Source organism: Callorhinus ursinus, unplaced genomic scaffold, assembly GCF_003265705.2.
Source record: "Callorhinus ursinus isolate GAN/ISIS: 27379988/994484 unplaced genomic scaffold, GSC_fseal_2.0 scaffold4, whole genome shotgun sequence".
Taxonomy (NCBI): Eukaryota; Metazoa; Chordata; class Mammalia; order Carnivora; family Otariidae; genus Callorhinus; species Callorhinus ursinus.
The window spans coordinates 151248835-151257662 of record NW_027397066.1 but is presented as its reverse complement, the minus strand read 5'-3'; the positions used below and the strand labels follow the sequence as shown (position 1 = coordinate 151257662).

General features: G+C 40.7%; 1 protein-coding gene across 1 annotated transcript in view; it reads left to right on the top strand.

Annotated features, from left to right (window-relative positions):
* The window catches only part of CUNH8orf74 (chromosome unknown C8orf74 homolog), a 43174-nt gene that overhangs the window by 14827 nt on the left and 19519 nt on the right, over window positions 1-8828 (top strand). The window lies entirely within an intron of this gene.

Here is an 8828-nt window from a genome sequence, read left to right as displayed (position 1 = left end):
AGTTTGTTTTTCAGAGTCCATCGTCTCTCATGGTTCGTCTCCCCCTCTGACTTACTCCCCCTCATTCTTCCCCTCCTGCTATTTTCTTCTTTTTCTTTTTTCTTAATATTGTTGCATTATTTGTCGCAGAAGTACAGATCTGCGACTCAACAGTCTTGCACAATTCACAGCGCTCACCATAGCACATACCCTCCCCAATGTCTATCACCCAGCCACCCCATCCCTCCCACCCCCCACCACTCCAGGAACACTCAGTTTGTTTCCTGAGATTAAGAATTCCTCATATCAATGAGGTCATATGATACATGTCTTTCTCTGATTGACTTATTTCACTCAGCATAACACCCTCCAGTTCCATCCACATCATTGCAAATGGCAAGATCTCATTCCTTTTGATGGCTGCATAATATTCCATTGTGTATATATACCACTTCTTCTTTATCCATTCATCTGTCGATGGACATCTTGGCTCTTTCCACAGTTTGGCTATTGTGGACATTGCTGCTATAAACATTGGGGTGCATGTACCCCTTCGGATCCCTACATTTGTATCTTTGGGGTAAATACCCAGTAATGCAATTGCTGGATCATATGGTAGCTCTATTTTCAACTGTTTGAGGAACCTCCATACTGTTTTCCAGAGTGGTTGCACCAGCTTGCATTCCCACCAACAGTGTAGGAGGGTTCCCCTTTCTCCACATCCCCGCCAACATCTGTCGTTTCCTGACTTGTTCATTTTAGCCATTCTGACTGGTGTGAGGTGGTATCTCATTGAGATTTTGATTTGGATTTCCCTGATGCCGAGCAATGTTGAGCACTTGTTCATGTGTCTGTTGGCCATTTGGATGTCTTCTTTGGAAAAATGTCTGTTCATGTCTTCTGCCCATTTCTTGATTGGATTATTTGTTCTTTGGGTGTTGAGTTTGATAAGTTCTTTATAGATTTTGGATACTAGCCCTTTATCTGATACGTCATTTGCAAATATTTTCTCCCATTCTGTCGGTTGTCTTTTGGTTTTGTGGACTGTTTCTTTTGCTGTGCAAAAGCTTTTTATCTTGATGAAATTCCAATAGTTCATTTTTGCCCTTGCTTCCCTTGCCTTTGGTGATGTTTCTAGGAAGAAGTTGCTGCAGCTGAGGTCAAAGAGGTTGCTGCCTGTGTTCTCCTTTAGGATGTTGATGGACTCCTGTCTCACGTTTAGGTCTTTCAACCATTTGGAGTCTATTTTTGTGTGTGGTGTAAGGAAATGGTCCAGTTTCATTCTTCTGCATGTGGCTGTCCAATTTTCCCAACACCATTTGTTGAAGAGACTGTCTTTTTGCCATTGGACATTCTTTCCTGCTTTGTCAAAGATAAGTTGACCATAGAGTTGAGGATCCATTTCTGGGCTCTCGATTCTATTCCATTGATCTATGTGTCTGTTTTTGTGCCAGTACCATACTGTCTTGATGATGACAGCTTTGTAATAGAGCTGGAAGTCCGGAATTGTGATGCCGCCAGCTTTGCTTTTCTTTTTCAACATTCCTCTGGCTATTCGGGGTCTCTTCTGGTTCCATACAAATTTTAGGATTATTGGTTCCATTTCCTTGAAAAAAGTGGATGGTATTTTGATGGGGATTGCATTGAATGTGTAGATTGCTCTAGGTAGCACTGACATCTTCACAATGTTGGTTCTCCCAATCCATGAGCGTGGAACATTTTTCCATTTCTTTGTGTCTTCTTCAATTTCTTTCATGAGTATTTTATAGTTTTCTGAGTACAGATCCTTTGCCTCTTTGGTTAAATTTATTCCTAGGTATCTTATGGTTTTGGGTGCAATTGTAAATGGGATCGACTCCTTGATTTGTCTCTCTTCTGTCTTGTTGTTGGTGTATAGGAATGCCACTGATTTCTGTGCATTGATTTTATATCCTGCTACCTTACTGAATTCCTGTATGAGTTCTAGCAGTTTTGGGGTGGAGTCTTTTGGGTTTTCCACATACAGTATCATATCATCTGCAAAGAGTGAGAGTTTGACTTCCTCCTTGCCGATTTGGATGCCTTTGATTTCTTTTTGTTGTCTGATTGCTGTGGCTAGGACTTCTAATACTATGTTGAATAGCAGTGGTGATAGTGGACATCCCTGGCGCGTTCCTGACCTTAGGGGAAAAGCTCTCAGCTTTTCCCCATTAAGAATGATATTCGCTGTGGGTTTTTCATAGATGGCTTTTATGATATTGAGGTATGTACCCTCTATCCCTATACTCTGAAGAGTTTTGATCAAGAAAGGATGCTGTACTTTGTCAAATGCTTTTTCTGCATCTATGGAGAGGATCATACGATTCTTGTTCTTTCTTTTGTTAATGTATTGTATCACATTGATTGATTTGCGGATGTTGAACCAGCCTTGCAGCCCAGGGATAAATCCCACTTGGTCATGGTGAATAATCCTTTTAATGTACTGTTGGATCCTATTGGCTAGTATTTTGGTGAGAATGTTTGCATCCATGTTCATCAAGGCTATTGGTCTGTAATTCTCCTTTTTGATGGGGTCTTTGTCTGGTTTGGGGTTCAAGGTAATGGTGGCCTCATAAAATGAGTTTGGAAGTTTTCCTTCCATTTCTATTTTTTGGAACAGTTTCAGGAGAATAGGTATTAATTCTTCTTGAAATGTCTGATAGAACTCCCCTGGGAAGCCATCTGGCCCCGGGCTTTTGTTTCTTGGGAGATTTTTGATGACTACTTCAATTTCCTTAGTGGCTATAGGTCTGTCCAGGTTTTCTATTTCTTCCTGGTTCAATTTTGGTAGTTGATACATCTCTAGGAATGCACCCATTTCTTCCAGGTTATCTAATTTGCTGGCATAGAGTTGCTCATAATATGTTCTTATAATTGTTTGTATTTCTTTGGTGTTGGTTGTGATCTCTCCTCTTTCATTCATGATTTTGTTGATTTGGGTCCTTTCTCTTTTCTTTTTGATAAGCCTGGCCAGGGGTTTATCAATCTTTTTAATTCTTTCAAAGAACCAGCTCCTAGTTTCGTTGATCTGTTCCACTGTTCTTTTGGTTTCTAGTTCATTGATTTCTGCTCTGCTCTTTATTATTTCTCTTCTCCTGCTGGGTTTAGGCTTTATTTGCTGTTCTTCCTCCAGCTCCTTTAGGTGTCGGGTTAGGTTGTGTATTTGAGACTTTTCTTGTTTCTTGAGAAAGGCTTGTATTGCTATATACTTTCCTCTCAGGACTGCCTTTGCTGTATCCCAAAGATTTTGAACAGTTGTGTTTTCATTTTCATTGGTTTCCATGAATTTTTTTTAATTCTCCTTTAATTTCCTGGTTGACCCATTCATTCTTTAGTAGGATGCTCCTTAGCCTCCATGTATTTGAGTTCTTTCCGACTTTCCTCTTGTGATCGAGTTCTAGTTTCAAAGCATTGTGGTCTGAAAACATGCAGGGAATGATCCCAATCTTTTGGTACCGGTTGAGACCTGATTTGTGACCTAGGATGTGATCAATTCTGGAGAATGTTCCATGGGCACTAGAGACGAATGTGTATTCCGTTGCTTTGGGACGGAATGTTCTGAATATGTCTGTGAAGTCCATTTGGTCCAGTGTGTCATTTAAAGTCTTTATTTCCTTGTTGATCTTTTGCTTAAATGATCTGTCCATTTCAGTCAGGGGGGTGTTAAAGTCCCCCACTATTATTGTATTGTTGTCAATGTGTTTCTTTGCTTTTGTTATTAATTGCCTTATATAATTGGCTGCTCCCATGTTCGGGGCATAGATATTTACAATTGTTAGATCTTCTTGTTGGATAGACCCTTTAAGTAGGATATAGTGTCCTTCCTCATCTCTTATTACAGTCTTTGTTTTAAAATCTAATTTGTCTGATATAAGGATTGCCACCCCAGCTTTCTTTTGGTGTCCATTAGCATGGTCAATGGTTTTCCACCCCCTCACTTTCAATCTGGGGGTGTCTTTGGGTCTAAAATGAGTCTCTTGCAGACAGCATATCGATCGGTCTTGTTCTTTAATCCAATCTGATAGCCTGTGTCTTTTGATTGGGGCATTTAGCCCATTTACATTCAGGGTAACTATTGAAAGGTATGAATTTAGTGCCATTGTATTGCCTGTAAGGTGACTGTTACTGTATATTGTCTCTGTTCCTTTCTGATCTATGTTGCTTTTAGGCTCTCTCTTTGCTTAGAGGACCCCTTTCAATATTTCTTGGAGGGCTGGTTTCGTGTTTGCAAATTCCTTTAGTTTTTGTTTGTCCTGGAAGGTTTTGATCTCTCCTTCTATTTTCAATGACAGCCTAGCTGGATATAGTATTCTTGGCTGCATATTTTTCTCGTTTAGTGCTCTGAAGATATCTTGCCAGTCCTTTCTGGCCTGCCAGGTCTCTGTGGATAGGTCTGTTGCCAATCTAATATTTCTACCATTGTAGGTTACAGATCTCTTCTCCCGAGCTGCTTTCAGGATTTTCTCTTTGTCTCTGAGACTCGTAAGTTTTACTATTAGATGTCGGGGTGTTGACCTATTATTATTGATTTTGAGAGGGGTTCTCTGTGCCTCCTGGATTTTGATGCCTGTTTCCTCCCTCACATTAGGGAAGTTCTCTGCTATAGTTTGCTCCAATATACCTTCTGCCCCTCTCTCTCTTTCTTCTTCTTCTGGGATCCCAATTATTCTAATGTTGTTTCGTCTTATCGTATCACTTATCTCTCGAATTCTGCCCTCGTGATCCTGTAGTTGTTTATCTCTCTTTTTCTCAGCCTCTTTATTTTCCATCATTTGGTCTTCTCTATCACTGATTCTCTCTTCTGCCTCATTTATCCTAGCAGTTAGTGCCCCCATTTTTTATTGCACCTCATCAATAGCCTTTTTGATTTCAACTTGGTTAGATTTTAGTTCTTTTATTTCTCCAGAAAGGGTTTCTCTAATAACTTCTACGCTTTTTTCAAGCCCAGCTAGTATCTTTAAAGTCATGATTCTGAACTCTAGGTCCGACATCGTACTAATGTCCGTATTGAGTAGGTCCCTGGCTGATGGTACTACCTCTTGTTCTTTTTGCTGAGGTGATTTCTTTCGTCTTGTCATTTTGTCCAGAGGAGAATAGATGAATGAGAGAACAAAATGCTAACAGGTTAACAACGTCCCCAGCAAATATACTGTATACAAATCAGAAAAGACCTGAAACCAGGGGAAAAGAAAGGGAAAGAAAGAAAAAAGAAAGAGAAAAAGAAAGAAAAAAGAAAAAAGAAAAAAAAGATAAAAACAAAAACAGAAGAATACAAAAAAAGCAGAATATGATCAAATATGATCAGGCTAGTGCATAGATCAGTGCCACACACTAGATTTTGGGCGTATTTTGGTCTGTTAGAAAAAAGTGCCTCCTAAAATTTTAAAGGAAGAAAGACATATATTTACAAAATAAGGGTCGATTCAATGAAGGGATGGAAGATGACTGTAAAGATGAAAATTATAAACGATTTTATAAAAGGAATTGTTAAGATAAGTTGTTTGAAAAAAGAAAGAAGATTTTAAAAAAAAAGAGAGAAAAAAGGGAGAGAATGCGGTCAGGCAGGAGAGTAGAACAAAGCCATACACTAGTGATTTAGGGTATATTTTGATCTGTTAGAAGAAACTGTATCTCAAAATTTTAAAGAGAGAACAACTTATAAATATATGCCAAAAATAAGGGTAACTACTATGAAGGGATAAAATATGACTCTAAAAATGAAAAATAAAAAATGTTTTTTTTTAAAAAAAGGGATTGATAAGATGTTGGTTGAAAAAGGGAAAAAGAAAAATTAAAAAAAAAACAGTTAAAAAAATTAACTTTGATGAACTAATGCATCATGGTAAAAAAAAAGCCATGAATTCTATGTGCAGTATTCCCCTAGCACTGGAGTTCTCCGGTTCTCCTTGATGGGTAAACTTGGTCTTGGCTTGCTGGCTGTTTGTGCTGATCTTCTGGGGGAGGGGCCTGTTGCCGTGGTTCCCAAATGTCTTTGCCGGAGGTGGAATTGCCCCGCCCTTGTCGGTCCGGGCTAAGCCAGCTGCTCGGGTTTGCTCTCAGGAGCTTTTGTTCCCTGCAAGCTCTCGGTACAGCTTTGGAGGACCAGGGCGAAAATGGTGGCCTCCCAATCTCCGCCCGGAGGAGGTTAGAACTCGGGACCCTGCTTCTCAGTGTGCCCCCAGAGAAAAGCAGTCACTCCCGTGTCCCCGGTCTCCGGCCTCACTCTGTGCTCACCCGGCCTGTGACTGAGCGTTTCTATGTCTGGCACCTGGACCCCGTGTGGAGTCTCCAAACCCAGCAGATCCCTGCGGTGCGCTCCCGCGCCGCTCCTCCCGGGGGAGGAAGGGGAGTCTCCCTGGCTCTGCGTTTGTTGGGTCCCTGCTGGAGGAGCAGTGGCCCGACTGGGCCGCGGATCACAGTTTATGGCAACCCCGAGCTGAGAGCCCGCGCCTCGGCTCCGTCTCTGCAGCCAGCTTCCCCGCTCCGATACCTGGGAGCTCTGCCGCACTCAGGCTCCCCCGGTCTTTCTGTGACCCTGAGGGTCCTGAGACCACACGGTCCCGAGAGGATTCCACCCCCCACTTAGCCACTGCAGCAATGTCCCTCAGCGGAGCCGACTTCTAAAAGTTCCAATTTTGTGCTCCGCGGCTCTAGCACTTGCCAGAAGCGGCCGGCGGAGGCCCCTCCCCCGCCGTCTATCCTCCCGAATATCGCCTCGGATTCACTTCTCCGCACGTCCTACCTTCCAGTAAGTGGTCGCTTCTCTGTTCAGAGAGTTGTTGCTACTCTCCTCTTCGATCTCCCGTTGAGTTCGTAGGTGTTCAGAATGGTTTGATCCCTATTCAGCTGAATTCCTGAGACCAGACGAAATCCAGGTCTCCTACTCCTCCGCCATCTTGCTCCCCAGTTATGCTATTTTTTAGTAGATGATTTCTTAGCATAGCTCTGGGCTCACAGGAAAATAGAGCAGAGGGTTTAAAGTCCACATGTGAGATTTCCCACAGAAATCCTGTCCCACACATGCACAGCCTCCCCCACTATCAACATTCCCCCACCAGAGTGGGACATTTGTTACAATTGGTGAATCTACCTTTACACATCATTATCACCCAAAGTTCATAGTTTATTTTAGGGTTCATTCTTGGTTTTGTGTATTCTATGGATTTCAATAAATGTATAATGGCATGTATCCACCATTAAAGTATCACATAGAATAGTTTCACTGCCGTAGAAATCCTCTGTGCTCCATCTATTCATTCCTCCTTCTCCGCCAATCCCTAGCAACCACTGCTTTTTACCTCTCCACACTTCTGGCTTTTTCAGAATGTCATATAGTTAAAATCACACAGTCTTTTCATATTGGCTTCTTTCAGTTAGTAACATACATTGAAGTTTCCTTCATGTCTTTACATGGTTTGATAGTTCATTTCTTTTTTTTATTTTATTATATTCTGTTAATCACCATACATTTCATCATTCGTTTTTGATGTAGTGTCCCATGATTCATTGTTTGTGTATAACACCCAGTATAGTTCATTTCTTTTTAGGATTGAATAATATTCCGTTGTCTGGATGCACCACAGTTTATGTATCTATTCATCTACTGAAGGACATCTTGGTTGCTTACACATTTTGGCAATTTAAAGCTGCAATAAATATCTGTGTGCAAGTTTTTATGTAGACATAAGTTTTCAACTCCTTTGTGTAAATAACAAGGAATGAGATTGCTTGACCATAAGATAAGAATATGTTTAGTGTTGTTGGAGATGGTCAAACTGTCTTCCAAAGTAGCTATGCCATTTTGCATTCCCACCAGCAATGAATGAAAGCTCCTATTGCTCCATATCCTCACCAGCATTTGGTGTTGTCAGTGTTGTGGATTTTGGCCATTCTAATAGCTGTGTAGTGGTGTCTTGCTTTTTCCTGAAAACATATGATGTGGATCACATTTTCATATGCTTATTTGCCATATGTATATATGGCAAATTCTTTCTTTTTGTTGATTTTTAAAGTTCTTGGTCCGTGTTGGATAATAGTCCCTTATCAAGTGTGTCTTTTGCAAATATTTTCTCCCGGTCTGTGGCTTGTCTTCTCATTTTCTTGACAATGTCTTTTGCAGAAATTTTAATTTATTTTATTTTATTTTATTATGTTATGTTCATCACCATACATTACATCATTAGGATTTTTTTTCCTTTTTTTATTATGTTAATCACCATACGTTTCATCATTAGTTTTTGATGTAGTGTTCCATGATTCATTGTTTGTGTCTAACACCCAGTGCTCCATGCAGTACATGTCCACCTTAATACCCATCACCAGGCTAACCCATATCCCCCCCCCCCCCAGAACCCTCAGTCTATTTCCCGGAATCCATAGTCTCTCATGGTTCATCTCTCCTTCCGATTCCCACCCCCTTCATTTTTCCCTTCCTTCTCCTAATGTCCTCCACGCTCTTCCTTATGTTCCACAAATAAGTGAAACCATATGATAATTGACTTTCTCTGCTTGACTTATTTCACTTAGCATAATCTCTTCCAGTCCCATTAAAGAAGTCCAAATTATCAGTTCTTCTTTCATGGACCATGTCTTTGTGTTGTATCTAAAAGAGTCATCACCAAACCCAAGGTCATCTAGGTTTTTTATATGTTATCTTCTAGAAGTTTAATAGTATTGTATTTTAGATTTAGACCTGTGATCCATTTTGAGTTAATTATTGTGAAGGGAGTGAGGTCTGTATCTAGCTTCTTTTTTTTTACATGGGGATGTCCAGTTGTTCCAGCACCATTTGTTGAAAAGATTATCTTGGCTCCATTGCTCCTCGGTTAAAT